Source organism: Pelodiscus sinensis, chromosome 7 (assembly GCF_049634645.1).
Source record: "Pelodiscus sinensis isolate JC-2024 chromosome 7, ASM4963464v1, whole genome shotgun sequence".
In the NCBI taxonomy this organism is placed as follows: Eukaryota; Metazoa; Chordata; order Testudines; family Trionychidae; genus Pelodiscus; species Pelodiscus sinensis.
Window position 1 is genome coordinate 33,560,270 of NC_134717.1, and position 19,619 is coordinate 33,579,888.

The following is a 19,619-nucleotide window of genomic DNA, read 5'->3' on the forward strand; positions in this document are numbered from 1 at the left end:
CGCTTCTGAGGCTTTGCCAGAGCAAAGCCTCAGAAGCGCGGGAACCCCCGCTGCTGCCGCATGAGACCCGGTGCCTGTGGTCTGCTGGGGACGGTCCCCAGCAGACCACAGGCACCCGGACTGAAGCCGCAGCCACGGGGGGTCCTGCGCCTCAGAGGCTTTGCCAGAGCAAAGCCTCAGAGGCGCGGCACCCCGCTGCCGCTGCGGCTCTGCTCCCCGTGTCCCTGGTCTGCTGGGGGGGGGGCGCAGCTAATGTGCTCCCCCCCCCCCCAGCAGACCAGGCTTTTGTTTTGGACTCTGGGGCAGAGCAGCTGGGGCGCTGCCGATTGGTCCTGCAGCGCCCGTGGGCACTACTTGACCAACCGGGCAGCACCCCAGCTGCTCTGCCCCAGGTCCTGATTCAGCCGCTGCTGGTCAGTTTCAGCAGCGGCTGAATCAGGACGTCTGGGGCAGATCAGATGGGGTGCTGCTGGGTTGGTCCAGTAGCACCCCAGCTGCTCTGCCCCAGGCGTCCCCAAGTCAGCTTCTGCTGAAACTGACCAGCGCTGACTACAGGAAGCCCCAGGCAGAGTTGCTCTGCCCCGGGCTTCCTGGAATCAGCTGCTGATCAGTTTCAGCAGCAGCTGACTTGGGGACGCCTGGGGTTCTTAAGTTGATTCTGTATGTAAGTCAGAACTGGCGGTCAGTTTCAGCAGTGTCTGAATCTGCACGCCAGTTCCAACTTACATACAGATTCATCTTAAGAACAAACCTACAGTCCCTATCTTGTACGTAACCCGGGGACTGCCTGTACTTTTGAACCTATCTGTCAAATGTCTCGACATTTTTCCTGCAGGTATTTTAGTCAGTTACAGTTAATCATTACCTGAAACTATGCGAGAAACCTATCTAGAACCAGTGAACAGTGTTACACTGTTGTTTTCTTAGACAGGGAAGAAATGTAGACAGCTGAGTCATAGCTGTCAGTTGTTCATTACACTTACATTTAGTAAACCGACTATAGTATTTTCTAACACTACTCTCATCCTAAGAGATCAGTAACACTGATCTCTGAGGATGAGCTTCTCTAATTTAGGGCAAAATCCCACTTCTCCCATTTAGCAAGGCTAATTGATTTGAGGCGGGAATAGCAGGGAGTTCGGAGGCCATGCACAAAGGACTTCACAACTCCCTGTTGGCTGTGGATCAGGTCTCTCTGAAGAAGCATCTGTGCAGAGTTCAAGGGTGGGTCAGAGAAATGGTGGTGCTATGGAGAAGAATTCTGTAAGCTGCACAGAATCACAAGCTAGGAGTCCTGCTATAGCAGCAACTAGGAACTTTTTGTGACAATACGCTGAGTCCTGGACAAAGATGGTGGGCAGGGAGAAATTCCATTCTGCAAGTCACATTACATTTGTTTACTGGGGTTTGTGCCAGTTATATGAACTTCACCTAAGCTGAAAAATCTAAATAAGCATGTTGGAAGTAGCCTTTGTGCATAAGTCATGCTTGGGTAAATGTAGGTGGTAAAGAATACAGATGATCTCTTACTAATTTCCAGTCTTGCGGAGCATGTAAATCATGTGCTACAGTCAGGGGAGTTACTTCAATTAGTGTCCTTTAAAACACAGTACAGTCAATGGAGTGCTGTTGTTACTCATCTTATACAAGTGAAGTATTTAATATTATCCAATGATATCATTCTTATTTCTAGTTTCTTAAAAATATTCAGCATTTATCACAATTAAAGGATGCTGTGAAAAATGCAGATATAAAAGTTTATAGTTCTCTATTCAAACTTGGGGGGCTTTTGAAATCCACAAAGATCTGACTTCTGTAAAATGCCTGCATAAAACAGTATTCCTGAACTAATCTTGCTTTCACCCGAATTCCCGCATCATAAGTTTGCTAATTTTGCTCAATAACAAAACCTATTTTCACCACCAACTACTGAACTGATTTTATATTGTCACTTCCTTCCAGCTCTTTTATTCCTACTATTTTAATTACTTTTTAAAATTAATTAATTTATTTTGTTGACTCACCAGAGGTCTCCATTTATTTTGTTTGCTTTGCTTTTGGAATAAGCTATCGTAGCCTGATTTTTTTGCTAGTGCTTCAAAAATTATCAGTAATGAACCTTTGGAGACTTCACTTTTTACCTGCATTCTTCTTTCATCAATTTGTAATCTTCATGGAGATTACTCAAAGGATGCATTTTTGCTTTATTAGTTGTTATGGTGATGGGCTTGGGAAGATGTTATAATTATTGTTTACTTGGAAGATGCACCTTTGCTGCAAAATGTATGTTTCATTAAAATCAGTTCTGGCATCGGCACAGACAGAGTCATTAGGCCTTTTCTTGAATGGCCTTCTTGATTAAGAACTTTCTGCATGCTTGTCAGAAACCTTTGCATCTGCTCTTCTTTCGTTTGATTTGTATTATTCCTATTAACTTTGTGCTTAACAGGCACCATCATGGGTTCACTTTCACTGACACATGAGGAGCAAACTCTACCTTCTTGTAACAGGGATCACTGCTTCAGGTCTGAGGAGAGCAGGTGGTATTTTCACCTCCATACTTCTGAGGATCTCTCCAGTATAGGGTAGCTTTAATCTCCAGTGGGCCACCTTCGGAGCTATTTTCGATGAAGTTGCCTGAGGACTGTACCGAATCAATGCATTTATTGGTGCTCCAGTAGCAGTTCATCTCTTATCCAGACCTGTCACTTTCTGTTCAATGGTAATCATGGACTTTCTTTCTGATATCCCCTCTTGGATGGGTAGCCATCAGTTCAGACTCAACATGGTTAAAATAGAGCTTTTTAATACTACCTCATTCTTGATCTCTGTACACATCATCAGTCTGCTTGTCTCTCAGATCTATAACCTCAGTATACTTTTTGACTCACATGTCTCTGTAGGTCTTCACATCCAGGCTATGCCCAAATCTTGTTAATTATTTTCTGCCTAGTATCAAGCTAAAGCCTTTCCCCTACCCATCTGCACTGCTAAAACTCTCATTCTGGCAGTCAGCATCTCACATCTTGATTACTGCATCATACTTGTGCTTGGCCTAGACAAAGACAACAATGTGTAATTCCTGTCCACTCTGAATACTGCTGCCAAAGATCATGCTCCCGGATTTTCACTCCGACCATATCTTACTCTGTTGGCCCCCTCATTCTCTATGACATTAAATAAAAGTTTCACATTCAAGGCCTTTCATGGTTTTACGCTCCTCCTCTCTTTTTTTCATTCTCTGTCAAGATGCTGACTTCCTCCTGCACTGGGCCCAGTGTCAGCCTCCACTGCATACTTGTTACCTTTTCAAACAAGTACCTTTGGGCTTTCTCCTATGCTGTTGCCTCCCCTCCCCGTCCCTCCCCCTCCCTCCCCTGAGGTGGGAGGAGCTCCACATGCACAGCTGCAAAATGTTACCTCATTATTCTTTTTCAGATGTCTCCGTAAAGCTCTCTTTTTTGTGATGCTTTTCTGGCATCCCATGGTGTCCCATCACAGCAAACATGTGGGAGTAATTGCAGGAGAAACCCTGCTCAGTCCTTCGATTCATGAGAACTCTTTTGTTAGAGCTGGAACAAACACGCAGAAAAATCCCAACTACAGGTTTGTATTTTCTTATGTGTTGTTAGTGATAGTGAATTAGGAGTTGAGTTTCAGATCCCACTGCAACTGAAAGTCCAGGCCACACCAGTGGTTTGAGAGACCCTCACTTCAGTGGCACTTGTCTCAATGAGCTTCTAAAAATGAAATCTTGATACTCACAGCACAGTCATCTTTTGGAGGTGCCCCAAATCCAGTCAGCATTATTTTAAAAGAACAAACCCAACAATCAGTTGACAATTTCTTATATCCAAACCCTTGGCAGAGGAACAGTCCATCAGCTTCCATAAATTGCAAGCTTCAGTGAACCAGAGCAATCTGCCAGGTTAATGAGTTGTGTGTAGTTAGTAAAAGATACCAAGAATCCAGCTGAGTATATAGCAATGCTTCTTAGATTATCATGGTCCATGACTTAAAATTTCAGTGTAACTGATGAATCACTCAGGCTTATCGCAATATTTATTCTAAAAGGAGCAGTCATCCAGAAATGAACGTAATATGACAAAGTCCGAGTGGACAAATAGGAATCTGCTAGGAGAAAGTTTGTCTGTGTGTGGATCTCTGTGTCTAGAAATGCCTCTTACACAGTAAGAGTTTAGGCCCACCAAATTTGATATACAGCTTCCTCATATCATAACTTAAAGCAAGCTAAAGATTTGATTGTGCCAGGAAAATGGGATGTGCATTGATTGGGATTGCTTCTCAGAAAACCATACAGAAAGACAGAATCACCATGCAGGTGAAAAAGGCTGGCTGGGGGTACACCCTCTTCAGCCCCGTTTGGGACTGCCCCAGCCCCAAGCCTTCCACCACCCAGGTGCGCTTTAGGGAGAGCAGGGGAGCTAAAGCTGCCCCTGACCCTGGTTCATACAGGAACATTGCTGGCTGTTCCCCTTCATTATGGAGCGAGGGGGAAGTGCACAGTTTGCTGCATTCCTGACTTTGGCTGGGAAGTGCACGGGGCAAATGAATGTGAACCTGCCCCAGCTGCGGGACACGTATCTCTCCCCCTAATGTACCTGGTGTAGCTGCACTGGCCATGGAGAAGCACTTCTCACCTGGTCCCAAGCTGCTGTGATGAGAGAGGGCTAGGGTAGTCCTCTCCCCCCAGGGCAGCATGCATACTGAACCCCGCATCTCCAGCCCCACCACAGAGCAATGACTTAAATGAAGCCTGTACATTTTAATTTTATTTTCCAAAAAGGAAAAATGAATTGAGTTAAGGACCTGGGTAAATCTTCTAGTATTAAATATTGCTTTTGTTTAGTCCGCAGGAAAAGGATTAGACAAATGAATCAGTGTTCATATGAGACAAGCATTTTACCTGGGCTTGTACACAAGGCGTGAAGACATTAGATCATAATTTAAATGTGCAAACAAATGAATTTCTTAGATGCTAAGGACATTCTCATTTCAGTCAAGGTACCAGCATCATTTCTAGGGGATGGATGATAAATTTTCTATTGGGAAAAAAATTGTTTGATCTCTAAAGTTAGGCAAATATAGTTATTGTTAGATACCTTAATAAGGGTCCTGATTTTTACACATTTCTGAGCACTGTGTCTTCCAGTCAAGTCTGTGGGATTTGCAGCATCTGAGTATGGCCTCTTAGGGACCATGTGCCAGTTATGGATATCTCAAGAGCACAACTGAATAAGACAAGAGTTCAGTGGGAAAAAATAATATGTGATCATAAAAATAATGCATTGTGACCAAGGAAGCACAATTAGGATTGTATAGGCAACCTTAATTCTGGTACTTTCTTACTGCTGAATGCTTGGCTTTGCAATCATAATATCCTTTTAATGTAATTTATTTGTATGAAATTCCCACCCACACATGGGTCTCTATTTCATACAAGGAGAGTGCACCACAGTAAAACAGCATCAAATATTTGTTTCACATCTGACTTGGCAACCCATTCTTTTTATAGCTGACTGTGCTTACTTGGTTTGCCCATAAAGAACTCTGTAAGATTCAGGATTTTTTAGATCTAGATCCAAATTACATCTTTCCTACTGGTGGGCGTTGGAAAACTGCACAAACACCAGCTCCTAAATACCAGAAACTTTTCAACTGATTTGTTAAAAGGTCAAATTAATAATCTAAAGTCTTTTAAAAGAGATGTTTAACACAGCAGGGGCATGACCTATGAAATGGATAGTAGATTTTTAAAGTGAGAAAATACAAAGACCCATAGTTTGGATGTGTATGTTGCTGTGTAAGGGATAAGAAATACAAAGTAAGAATCTGTATCCCTACATTCATCCCTAAAAAGAAGCAGAGAATCTCTGTTCACTTACTGGAAGAAAGACCAAAATCATTCTACCATATACTGTGTTAAGACAAAAAAATTATACCGTAACTGCCCCCTGCTGGCCCAATGGGGTTATAGCTGTCTTGGTCTTTTGTCTGTCCTTTATTGCCCCTCTGTGGTCATTCTACAGTATAAACTTTCCCTCCTACTAAACCACTCCATTTCCATTTTAAGAGAAACAATTGAATTCGAGGCACATCCCATTGTCTTGGCATGAACAAACCCTTATCTTGCTTTAAGTTATGATAAGAGGCAGCTGCATACCAAATTTGGTGGGCCCAGCTCTTACTGTTTAGGAGGAGTTCTTGAACAAACAGACTCACAGATGAGCAGACAAAGTTTCTAAAATATATAGTAGATTATACCCATTTGGAGTATCACAACCAATTTTCTTTTGTAGGGATGTATATACAGTAAACTTCCGATAATCCTGCACCTTTAGGACCCAGGGGTGCCGGATTATCAGATATGCCGGAGTACCGGAAGGGGGGTATTGGGGGTTCTGGGGTGTGGGGTGAAGGAGTCAGCGGGGAACTACGCAACGTGGGAGAGGGCGGTGTTATGGGACCAACCCGGCAGCAGCCCAGCTGCTCTGCCTCTGGCTTCCCCAAGTCAGCCGCTGGTCAGTTTCAGCAGCAACGGACTTGGAGAAGACAGGGGCAGAGCAGCTGGGGTGCTCTGCCCCAGGGCTTCCTCAAGTCCACCGCTGTTGGAACTGACCAGCTGCAGACTTGGGGAAGCCAGGAGCAGAGCAGCTCCAATTGTCCGGCTGGCCAGAGCACTTCTGGGTTCCAGTTGGTGCCGGACTATCAGGAGTGCTGGACCACTGGATGTCGGACAATTGGAGTTTTACTGTATTCACTTTAGGGAAAAGCTACCAAACGTATAAAAGGTCTGGACTGCTTTTAGTATGATGGTAGGGGAATTTAGGTCAATTTTCAGTGTTGCCAACTCTCATGGTTTTCGTCAATAGTCTTGTGGTACTTGGCATTTTTTTTAGAGCCTCAGCTGCTGGAATCAAAAGACTGGATGACAATCTCAGTTTTCATTTAAAGACAAGACACTTGCAGTACCTCAGAGTACATAATGCTTAAGCTATAGATTCCCTCTCAACGTAGGATTAAACCAGTGATGGGCAACCATGAATCATGAGTGGGCCTCATGAGTGGCCCCTCCTTCACCTCAGTTGGCTGCAGCAGCCCTGGGGCACACTAGGGTTCCACCTGTGGCCTCATGACCTCCCTCCTTCATGCATTGGAGCCCCACACACATCTGCTCCTTCCCTTCCCTCCCTGCACTTTTGGAGTGCACAAATCTCCTGATTCACGCTGCATCACCATTCCTCCTCCTCCCTCCCAGAGCTTGAACAGCTATGAACAGCGGATTCGTTGTGTTCCAGCTTTGGGAGGGAGGGGGAGAGGAGAGAACAAAGTGCTGAGAGGGAGGAGGAGGAGCAAGTAACTGCAGGGCTCTGGTGTTCCAGTGTGTGAGAGGTGCATGAGTGAGGGAGGCAGGCAGCAGGTTGCCCACCCTTGGATTAAACTATCACTAGTGTTGAAACCAGAAATAATTTTTTCATTACAGCATGTTTGTATTGGGATATTTTTACCTTCCTCTAGAGCACTAAGCTGGCACCATACGAGAGTTTCACATTCGCTTGTCCCATTTGGTTGGTTTTCTTGCAGTTGAGAGGAGGGAATTCATGTATCTTGGCCTGTTTTCTATTTCAACGCTAATGCTAAAAAAATGCAAATTAACTGGTGTATAGAATCTTGTAACATCAAATTAAGCTTTGTACCCAACCAATGTCTCTCCCAATGGATATCACATTGGAAAACTAAATTGGAGAATTCCTGTGAAGTCAGGCTAACTGACCTCTACATCCTCTTGCTCTGAGCAGGGGTCTATGAATGTTTTCCCAAGCTCCAGGAAAGTGAATAAGTGAAGCACTCTGAAAGGGGTCTTGAGTGAGGAGTGCTGGATGATTCCTTTTCAGTAGTTTTATTTCTCTTATTTTGTGCTTAGCACAATCAATGGTGCATTCAGTGCTGTTTATGCTTAGATATCATAGTGATAGGGTCTCATGGCTTGTCTACACAGTGCTACTGTATGTGGGTAGGCTCTAGCTAGCGTGTATTAATACAATCCATGTGAACAGTGCTATACATAAATATAGGAAGTAAGTACCTTTTAGTTGGTGCCAGTAGGATCTATGCAGGGCAGATAAAGTGCAACACACATTTTTAATTTGACCAGTAAAGACTAAGCTATATTTGATGGTGACCTTGTTGAGTACATCTTGCTATGCTCTAAGAATACGTCTATACTAAAAGACAAAGTCAAATTCAGATACAGAACTTTAACTATGTTAATTGCATAGCTGAAGTTGAAGTAGCTTAACTTGGATTTTGGCACGGTCCACACTGTAGAAAGGCAAAGGAAGAAACTCTTCCTTGGACTTCCCTAACTCCTCATGAAAGCAGGCTTACTGGCATCCAGAGTACCCCTCTCACTTTGAATTAGCTGTCTTAACTAGGCTGCTAATTCAAACCCTAGAAGTCGACAGCGGCAGCTTTGATCTTCCTCTGTAGTGGAAGGGAACAGGCTCTTCAGTTGGATCATCCAGAAATATTGAGCATGTTTCAAGCTTTTAAAGTAGAGTTTATTATGAGGATTGCACAAGTCTACTGTGTTAAGATTACTGGTATTTTAGACTGAGTAATTCTGAACACTTTAGCACTTTCTCTGTTTACTCAAAGTTTGAAACACCATCAGTATGCTATTTTGGTTAACTGTGATGGATAACTACAGCTGATGAGACAGCATCTGCTTTTGTGTTTTCAGTAAATCAGGCTGCAAATAATTAATTCAGATTTCTGGAATCTGCCTAATGAACGGGAAAAAAGCTTGCTGCATTCAGTGCCCTGGAATGCTCTTTCACCATCAAGTTATATTTGATATTGTACTAGCTGAAGACTGTTCTGCTCTTCTCCTTATGACTGATTCTTCTTAGAGCCTCACCATCAATTAGCAAAACAAATTATTTCTGCTGATGGTGGACTGGGGTAGAAAAGGATTTTTGTTCTTCTTGAAGCATTAACTATCTCCATGACAGGATTCAGTCCTGAAAACACCTATTAATTACTCACTCACATGCTTACTATCTTGTCCTATTAAAATCAAAAGATTACTTATGCCAGTAAACCCTATTGATGGTAGTGAACATTTGCAGGGTCTATATCATGTTTATACTTCAAGCAATATTCCGTAATTGCTACAGGGATTGGGTTCTGGCACACTGCCACCAGCCAGCTGGGGCTCTCTATTTCTACCCATGGCCATTCTTCTACCCCGCCTCAGGCAGGCGGGGGCATGCGAGGAAGGATGGGACTTGCCGGCTGCTGACAGCCCTGCTTGCTGCTGCATCCCGCCAGGGTTTCCCAGGGATGGGGCTCCCTGAGGATGAGACTTACTTGTGCCACGTCTGCCCCACCTGGCTGTGGTCCTGCTGGAGCACAGATATTGCCAGACCACAGAATTCTGGATTTAAGAGGTTTAACCTGATGTAGAAGCAGTTATAATTTTTTTTTCTATTTTGATGATGCTGTAAGCCGGTTAGGCTGCCTGGAGGGGTTCCTCCGCCTCCAGGCCAGTCCACCCCACTATACAAACACCCAAAATATCCTTAAGTCAATAGTTTCAATCACCCGTCCGGGTCCAGGTCGAGGTGAAAGGCAAATTGTTCAGAGCCCAGCCATGCTTCAGGCTGGGCGAGAGGCAAAGATTTCTACATGGGGTTGTGTCTTAGTCCTGGTGCAGGGCGGACAGCAGACAAACAAACCCAGGGCATGTCTACACTACCCTGCTAGTTCGAACTAGGAGGGTAATGTAGGCATACCGCACTTGCAAATGAAGCCTGGGATTTGAATTTCCTGGGTGTCATTTGCATAAGCCGGGCGCCGCCATTTTTAAATCCCGGCTCGTTCGAACCCCGTGCCACATGGCTACACGCGGCACGAACTAGGTAGTTCGAACTAGGCTTCCTAGTTCGAATTACCGTTACTCCTCATTCCACGAGGAGTAACAGTAGTTCGAACTAGGCAGCCTAGTTCTAATTACCTAGTTCGTGCCACGTGTAGCCACGTGGCACGGGGTTCGAACGAGCCGGGATTTGAAAATGGCAGCACCCGGCTTATGCAAATGAAGCCCGGGAAATTCAAATCCCGGGCTTCATTTGCAAGTATGGTATGCCTACATTACCCTCCTAGTTTGAACTAGGAGGGTAGTGTAGACATGCCCTCAGTTATTCCCCAGTCTAGCAGGCTCGGCCTTACTTCAGGTGGGCCGAAACCAAATACCCAGGTAAGTAGTTCCAGCTCTGGCTCAGGGCAAACAATTCACAAACGCCTCAAGCTACTAGTCTTAGGAGTCCGGTCTCTGATGCAGGCAAGACTACAACCCTGGCCCTAGGTCAGGGTGAGCAACAACAGTTTCCCAGTTTCAGGGCTCAAGCCTGGTCAAGCCTTTCCCTTAATTAGGAAACCTTGCCCTGGTGCAGGACAGGCATCAGGCAACAGTGTATAAGTTCAATTAGCCTTGGCCCTAGGTCAGGACGGGCAGCACCCAGAGACCCAGGAACCCAGGCCTGATTCCAGGCTGGACAACAGTTAAGCAGTTTAACAGTTTAGAGGGCGGCCAGGCCCTGGTTCAGGGCGTGGCAGCAAACAAACCAGTCTTGGGGTCTCCTTGCTCAAGAGGGTGGCAGGCAGTTTGTCTGGAGTAGTGGTGAGGGGGAGACTGCCACTCGGTAGGTGGGTGGCAGGGGGGGAAGCAGGCCCACCCACTCCACTGCACCCCAGCCTCCCCCCCGCCCATAAAAAACTAACTGAATTTGAATTAGTGCATTTAGACTTAAAAACTAATTCGAATTAGTGTTTTGCTAATTCGAACTAGCGTGTCCACACTGATTGGACGCTGGATCACATTTAAGGGCAGCTGAAATTGGTTCCGGCAGGGCATCAGGTCAGTAGTTGCTTTGTGTGGCTGCTGTCTGAGGCTCGTGCTTAAAGGGACCCCCCTGGACAGCTGGTTCTCAGCTTTTCTGCTTGCTTTCCTACCTCGCCGAGGGACAGCAAAGCGTTTTTCTCTCCGCCTGCCGGTGTTGGTGCTTCCCATTGGGGACGCCGCTGCAGTTGGCAACATGGAGCTAGAGCTCACCCTGGGCATGCTGCTCCAGTTTTTGGACTTGCTGCTGCAAGCCTGCCAGCAATGGGTGGAGGCTGCCTTGCACCACCTGGTGCACATCAGCCCCCTGCCTCTCCCCCTGGCCTCCCCTGGGGTCGTGGAGGAGCAGCAGCAGCGCCCAGACACCAGCGTGCCCCGCTGCATCTGGCATCTGGGCACCAGCAGCGACTGGTGGGACCACATCGTCCTGGAGTGCTGAGGAGACAGACAGTGGACCCAGAACTTCAGGATGAAGAAGGACACCTTCCTGGAGTTCTGCGAGTGGCTCGCCCCTACTCTGCGGTGACGGGACACTCGCATGAGGCCCGCCATCCCCCTCCAGAAGTGTGTGGCCATCGCCCTGTGGAAGCTCTCCATGCTGGACAGCTACCGATCTGTCGGGAACCAGTTCGGCGTGGGGAGATCCACCGTCAGAGCAGTGCTCATGCAGGTACGGCACCCACCGGCCACTAGGCCAGGGGGGAGCGAGGCTGAAAGGAGGGGTTGGGCCGCCCCAGGGAAAACGTGGGGAGAGGAGGTGAAGGTGCCCCGCACTGGAGGGTTCGGTCTGTCCCAGCCATACTACACGCCACCAGCAGGGGTTGCTTCTGGGAGTGAGGCATGGGGCAGTTTCAGGGAATGAACACTCCCAGCCACCTGGGTGCCCCAGTGATTCGCAGTTTGCTGTGTCCCTCTGCAGGTGGTTTAGGCCATCAACCAGGTGCTGCTCCGCAGGGTGGTCCGCCTCACTGACCCAGATGCCATCATCTGGGAGTTCGGTGTCCTCAGCTTCCCCAACTGCAGGGGGGCCATCGACAGGATGCACATCCCCATCCATGCCCGGAAACACCAGGCCTCCCAGTACATCAACAGGAAGGGGTACTTCTCCATGCTCCTGCAGGCCGTGTGTGACCACCAGGGCCAGTTCACAGACATTAATGTGGGCTGGTCTGGCAAGGCACACGACACCAGGGGTGTTCCGCAACTCCTCCATGTGCCAGAGGCCGCATGCCAGGACCTTCTTTCCCGACTGCCTCATCAGGGTCGGGGACGTGGATATGGACATGCCCATGTGCCTGGTGGGGGATGCAGCCTACCCCCTACAGCTCTGGCAGATGAAGCCGTACACAGGACACCTCAACCCTCCCGCCAGGCCTTCAATTCCAGGCTCACCAGGGCCTGCATCGTGGTCGAGGGGGCTTTCGGACACCTGAAAGCCAGAGTTAGGTGCCTCCTCACCCGCCTGGACCTCGCCAAACACAATATCCCTCCCGTGGTGGCAGCATGTTGTGTGCTGCACAATTTGTGTGAGCGGAAGGGGGAGGCTTTCCTGTCAGCCTGGATGGCTGAGGCTGACCGCATGGCTGGCCAGTATGCACAGCCCCGCACCGCCGCTGTCCGGGAAGCCCAGCGGGGGGGGGGGAAGGGGGGCGGGGAGGCATCCAGATCCGGGAAGCCCTGAGGGAGAGCTTCCAGGTGGAGGAGGAGGACTGAACTCTCCCTGCATGCCCCACTGGGGCCTTCTTCCACCCCTCCCTCCTTCCCCTTTCCCCTCCCTAACGTCAAATAAAGACACCTGTTTTGCCAACAAAAATCTCTTTTTATTTTACATAACTGGGGTGGGGATTGGGAGGAGTGAGGGTGGGAGAGGGGAGGGGGAAACCTGGGAGGAGGGAGCTGGAAGAGGGTGGAAGGGGAGGAAGGGAAGGGAAAGCTCAGGGTTGGGGATCCTGCTGCCTCTCCCATCTCGCAGCACTGAGGGTGCGGGGACGTCGGGGGGGAGTGGGTGTAGAGGGTGGAGCAGGAGGGAAGGGGGGTGCGGAGGAAGCAGGAGGGGGAGCAAGAGTGGGAGGAGGAGCGAGAGCTGGGGCGGCCACAGGGGCTGGAGCAGGAGGCAGGAACCTGTCCACCAGGGTCTGGAGGTGACCTCTGAGGGCACAGCTCTGCTCCTCCAGCACCTCCAAGCTCCGCTGCCACAGCCACAGGTCCTCCCTGACCCAGTGCTCCTGGATGCGGATCTGGTGCTCCAGTAGCTGCAGGTGCCACCGCTGGTGGTCCTCCAGGTTCCTGGTGCGCCTGCTGGCCCGGAAGTGGGTGGCTGTTGCCAGTGGGGTGGTGTGCCATGCCGTGCAGTCCCAGGTGCTGTGGCTGTGGTGAAACAAGAGCAGCGGTCAGTTCTCCATGGGGACATGGTGGGTGAAACCCAGCCCCCCTCTGCAAGGTGAGGTTGGCATGCAGGGAATGGTCCAGGGCCCCTGCATGACACCCAGCTGCTGCTCCATGGTGGACAAGGCTCAGGGGCATGGTCCCTGGGCTCCCTCTCCCCCCACCCTCCCCATACACATAAGGGGAGCATGATGGCACTCACATGTGGAGCCCTCCCCGGCCTCAGATGACACAGCCGATGTGCTCTGTGGGGTGCCTCGGGGGTCCTGGGCAGGCTCCCTGCAGGCTCCTGGCTCTCGGCGTCCTCCTCCTCCGTGTCCAGGACTGGTCCCTCTGCCCCGGGGTCGATCACCACCCGGGGGGCATGGACGGCGTGAGCCCCCAGGATGCGGTCCAGGGCCTCAAAGTGGGGGCAGGCTTCTGGGTCGGCCCCTGGCTGGGAGGCCCTGGAGTAGGACTGCCACAGGTCCTTGACCTTGCAGTGGACCTGCTTCCGGGTCCGCATGTGTTCTCTGGCGGCCAGGCTGTCAGCCATGCGGCTGTAGATGGCTGCGTTCCTGTGGCTAGTGCACAGATCATAGACGTTGGAGGCTTCCCCCCAAACCTCGATGAGGTCCACGATCTACGCACTAGACCAGGTGGGCACCCGCCTCTTGCGGCCCCGGGCAGGCTCCTGTGAGCCGCCAGCCTGGTCCTGGGAAGAGGCAAAGGGCTGGCTGGCAGCGGGTGGCTGGCTCATCCTGTGCCAGGTGCAGGGTCTGCTGGCTGGGTGCTGGCAGGCTTGCAACTTGCACGGGCACCATAGCCAGACTGTGCCCCTTTAAGGGCTCCGGGGCCGGGAGGGGGGCAGAAGAGTTTCCCTGGTTGTGCCCAGAGTGGCCACCAGGGCAAGCTGGGAAGGGCTAGCCTCCAACTAGTTCGAATTAAGTGGCTACACAGCCCTTAATTCGAACTAGGCGTTAGTCCTCATAGAATAAGGTTTACCTAGTTCGAATTAAGCTCTCTGCTAGTTTGAATTAAGTTTGAACTAGCAGTTTGCCTGTGTAGCACCTATGAAAGTTAATTTGAACTAACGGCTCTTAGTTCAAATTAACGTTGTAGTGTAGACATACCCTTAGTGCTTTGGACACAGCTGCTGATCCAAGTGATCAAACATTAACAATGCACTAAGCTCACTGCTTCATTTTGTGGTGATTATGAGACAGCAAACTCGCCAATGCACTTCAGCATCACGTCCCGATCTCTAAATACAAATCCTTTTTTGTTTTTCTACACTTCAGAAGCATCTCCTTGTGCAAGGGAGCCAACAGCCTTCTCGGGCCCCTGGGTAAGCTGGAAGGGTTTGGTTCTGTGCTCCCAGGAGGGGCAGGGACTCTGGTGGAAGGAAAAGGGGTGGAGACAGCTGGCCCTCAGCACTACTGGAAACACAGTGCACCCCCACCCCAGTCCTCAGCAGTGACCGGAGTGTGCCATGCAGTGCCCCCATCTCCACAGGCAGCCCTAAGAGCCAGTCAGAGCATGTTTGCATAAGGCAGATGAAAATATGCTAGAAATAGTCTTGGAAAATCTCAGCTGTAGGCACCATCAACTGCAGTGCTCTGGCATGTGCTTCATATAATCACTGAGAACCATGCCAGTTTCTGAGAAGGACTGAGCAGCAGATGTTTCTAGTTGCAGCAGATATCAGCCTAGAAAAAGGTGCATGAGAATGAGGCTGGCAAGTCACTGATGTATACATTGAACAGTAGTAGTGAAAGTCTTGAGGAAAACTGTTAACTTCCTACTTCTAGGCACTGCAATAGTCTCCATGTATAGTCTAAACAGCCTATTTTGGAGGAAGGGCTCTACTGCGTCAACAACCTGGGGCAACTGAAGAGCGTTTACACAGATGGCCACTTTGCTACAGCGATGAAATCCAGGAAGATGGCTCCTGTCTTTAGATTTTGTTGAAAACCATATTTTATAAAGACATAATCATAGGTGCTTCCTCCTTTCCTGCACCCCACCTGCTCAGCCCGCAAGACATTGATCTGCCAATGAATCACTCCAGAGTTGGACAAACATTAAAACACTTTAAGACACAAACTGACAGCAAGCCATATTGAGGGGAGCCCTTGCCCAGCATGAGAATGGAATAATCTTTGCTTGATACCATGTACATGGTAGCTTCTTCTTATTCAGAACCCACATATTAGTGAGCCATTCTGATGCCTTTGGCCCAAGGTACTTAAGAAATTCTAGCAAGATGTTATCATGTCCTGCCATTTTGCTTGGTTTGAAGGAGTTAAAGGTTTTATCTAGTTTGTCAATTTGATTGACTCCTGCCCACATTCTGATGTTGAAATTGATGCCATTCATTATGTATGTTGTGTTTAAATTGCTTCTTCAGCAGAACCTTTGCTACTTGCAGTCTCACTGCAATCTTGCAATCACACTGGGAAATTTTGGCCTGGAGATAGTTGAACAGCAACCAGCTGGTTATCACTTCTGGCTGAAATAAGTCAATAAATTCCTTCCACCAAATGAGCCTATCACTATCTAGAGACTCAGTCAGATGGTCTGCAATGTCTGAGTCCCCAGATAATTCAAATGTGATGTCAGCTAACTTGTTAGTAATTTAATTTAGTAAGTAAAGTCTCAAGTGCAACACTCTCTGTCCTATCTTAATTGGAGTGTTTCTAGTCAAACTTCATGACCAGGTACAATAAACATTTTTTAAACCGATGATTTGATTTTTAGGATGTGTATTAATGGCCTGACCTTCCAAAAATGCTGAATCCACCCTGAGAAGAGCAGAATATCCTTGTGACAGGGCAAGGTCCTTCTCCTTTCTTTTTTTAATCAACAAACCTCTCAGAGATCTTCTGGTCAGATAGCTCATGGTTTACCTCACTTTGTTCTCCCCACTACCATACAAACTCATCCAGCTCCATAGTTGCAATATCATACAACCCTTAGCTCGCTCAGTCAATGAGGAAGCACAGAAGGTATCTTCACTCAGAATGCTCAGGCACACCTGCAATCTCTCTCTAACCCTGAGTACTTCCTGTGTATCCCTGTTCTACTCCTTAGATAATGGGCTTATTAGTCTTTTGGGCTCTTCTTAGCCTATCCCAAGCTACCAATTAGGCACAGGTCTTAATCAGGGCTATTCTAGAGCAACTACTTGTAGTGGCAGTGATCAGAGTGCTGTATCAGTTTCTGTTTTCCAGCATTCTGTCATAATGCTCATCTCCAATTATTTTCAATTGGGCCTTACCGCACACAGCTCATGGTTATAGTCAGGTGTTGCAGGCCTTTTTTCACCTACTTTCTACTGATTCCCACAAATGAGAAATTATTAGCCTTTACTACTACCAAAACTCTCTTGTTGAAAGAAACATTGAATATGTGACTCCCCCATTCACCCAATGAAGCAAGACAGCTTCAAAGATTGATACGGAAAATATTTGGAAGAATACAAAGACTAATTGAGGCAGTGGACACTAAGGACACATAACTTACTTGTATTGGAATCATCAAGAGTTTTGCCACTGACTTCCCTAGAGTAGGACTGGCGCCCGGCTCTTACTACATTTAAACTGCAGAGCTGCAGCGGGGGTAGTGCTGTCCTTTTCGGTTAATTGTGTAGTCGATACAAATTGTATCAACTACATGATAACCTAATTACCTGCCCATAACAACCTTAGATTTCATAGCAGCCTTCAACTACCTGAAAGGGGTTCCAAAGAGGATGGAGAGAAGCTGTTCTCAGTGCTGACAGATAACAAAATAAGGAACAATGGTCTCAAATTGCAATGGGGGAGGTCTAGGTTGGATATTTCACTAGGAGGGTAGTGAAGTACTGGAATGGGTTACCTAGGGAGGTGGTGGAATCTCCATCCTAGAGATTTTGAAGTCCCAGCTTGATAAAGCCCTGGCTGGGATGATGTAGGTGAGACTGATCCTGCTTTTAGCAGGGGGTTGGATTCGATGACCTTCTAAAGGTCTCTTCCAGCCCCATGATTCTCATATCATTATTGCCTTTCAGGCACTATAGGGGAAGTGACTTGCCCACAGTGGCTAACCCCAAGTCCTGCTCCAGTGTCCTGACCATTAGAACCACACTGTTGTCTGAGTATTTTTTTATGTGATGGGCAAGTTCTGCCAATCCCTCTGGGGAAAGCCTTAAATGTGCTAGAACCAATTTAATTATTATTTCTCTTGCCAGTAGTGACTACAGTCTTCAGTCAGAATCAGAGCTGAATTGTGCAACACTTAGTAAGACAGCCCGCATCCCAAAGAACTTGGCAATCAACACAAATAAATCCATGCAGATTGTGGGAGGTCAAGATTTGGTCTACACCCTTTGCTCATTACAAAGGATCATTTAGTGGAAACTTCAACAATTATGTTGAGAAAAAGAGTGTGGGAGCAGTGGGGATGGGCTGAAAGAATGATGGGATTGTCTCCTTCCATTTCAGTGTAGGAGTAGAGGGTTTTCTGAACTAGTGAAAATGGGCAATTTAATGTCTTGCCTGTGGCCTTCATGGGTCTTTCCCAATGGGATTCCATGGGCTGTGTGCAGTAATAGCTATAATGCTATGAATGATTATTAAAAATAAATTATAGCAGTTAAGCATAGCTTTATCTTCTCTGTTTTAAACCTGGGTGAAGTGTTCAGTCACTGTGTTAATATATCATTTTTTTCATTAATAGGATTTTAGCATCATTTGATCAGATCACTAAAAACAGCTATTTTTGCATGATTATTAATAATTAACAGTTGAAGAGTGCATGGAAGTTGTATAGAATTATAAATTGGATGTATTATGTGGGACTGGATTCTTGGCAGACTTTACAGATTATTCTAATACATGTTTATAATCATATTTATATATTTTAGACCTCTTAATGCAGCAGAATGTTTGAAACTACCACCTGTGACTAATTACCTTCACCATTCCAGTTTTAATACAAAAGAAATAAAGACTTGGGTCATAGTGACACTTACAAAACATCTAAAACTGCTATATGAAGAAAGAGTGAACACTCAGCCAAATAACCCCCAGAAAAAGTGATAAAGTAAAGGAAATGCTAGAAGATCCTTAAATGTTAACTACACAAGCTGCTACCCAATATCAAGAGATACTGAAGACACACTCACAAATATGTCTACTTTTCAATGTATTTTAGAATGAAACACATCCTCTTTAGCAATCAGCATTATCTTTAAAAAATCTGTTGTGTGAACTGAGCCAAAATGTGATTACTTATAAATATATTTATGAATTCATCATAGATGTATATTTCTTCTATGCCCAGATGAAGATTAAAACAACAAGAATACAGATCTAGAACTTATGTAGCAAGTTTTTTCAGCCAGGCATTATTGTAAGATTTTTTTAGCCATGCATTATATCACTTACCTTTCAGGACAGGCCTTTAATTTCAGAAAATGATGAAAGATGTTATCATACTCATTTTCAAAAATCTTCGCTAGACATAATTATCTTTGCTGTGGTAATAAACAGATTCCAAGTGTTCCGGTATTAACAGTCCTTAAGTACCTCATAAGCTTTAATTATCCTTCCACAAGTTAAAATGAATATTTTGGGTGAAGCACATGGTTTTAGAAGACTATGAAGATACAGCCCTAGTAAAAAACAGAATGTCTGGTTGATTTACATGAAATACCAAGTGCTTGTGTGAGAAAAGGTTAAAATTAGATTGACGAGCAAATGTGTTACCAGACTGCTGGCTGACAAATGGCAAAGCTATGCCAATGTATTACTTATATTGGAACTGTACTAAGAGTAAGCAGGAAGATAAATCTTATGTGCTAGAATACATTCAAACATAGCATAAACAAAGAATGCTGGGGTGGCCACAACAGAGGCATGCCGGGGATTTACATATTTTGTGGCACTAAAATACAGCATTGGTACAATTTAACAATTAGATATGGAGATCCTGACGCCTGTTTTGTGAACAAGTCAAGAGAGGCTGCTTTGATGGTATACAAATGCATTTATAATATTCCTGTTGGATGACTATACATCAGTTTCTGATAAATAAATGTCTTTCACTAACCACGGTGACTAAAGGCCCCTATGGCCTAAGAGACTCTTTCTTAGTTAGGAGAAACAATGGAAATGGGAATTAATCATATAATACAGTGACTCCCATCTTGACTAAGATCTGATCTCTTCTTGGTGGTGAATGAAGAGCAGTCTGGTCATACAGAAGTGGCCCTCTTTTTTCCAGCTATTTCCATAGTGATCCAGGCTTTCAGCCAAATTATGACCATTTAGGACAAAAATTTCAAGTG

General features: G+C 46.7%; 1 protein-coding gene across 1 annotated transcript in view; it reads right to left on the reverse strand.

The window, feature by feature from the left end:
• ITGB6 (integrin subunit beta 6) overlaps positions 1 to 19,173 on the reverse strand; it is a 93,287-nt gene extending 74,114 nt beyond the window's left edge. The window contains exon 1 of the mRNA XM_014574716.3: positions 18,718 to 19,173. The gene's annotated coding sequence lies outside the window, so the exon portion shown is untranslated. The remainder of the gene's footprint in view (positions 1 to 18,717) is intronic.
• Between the last annotated feature and the right edge of the window lie 446 nt (positions 19,174 to 19,619).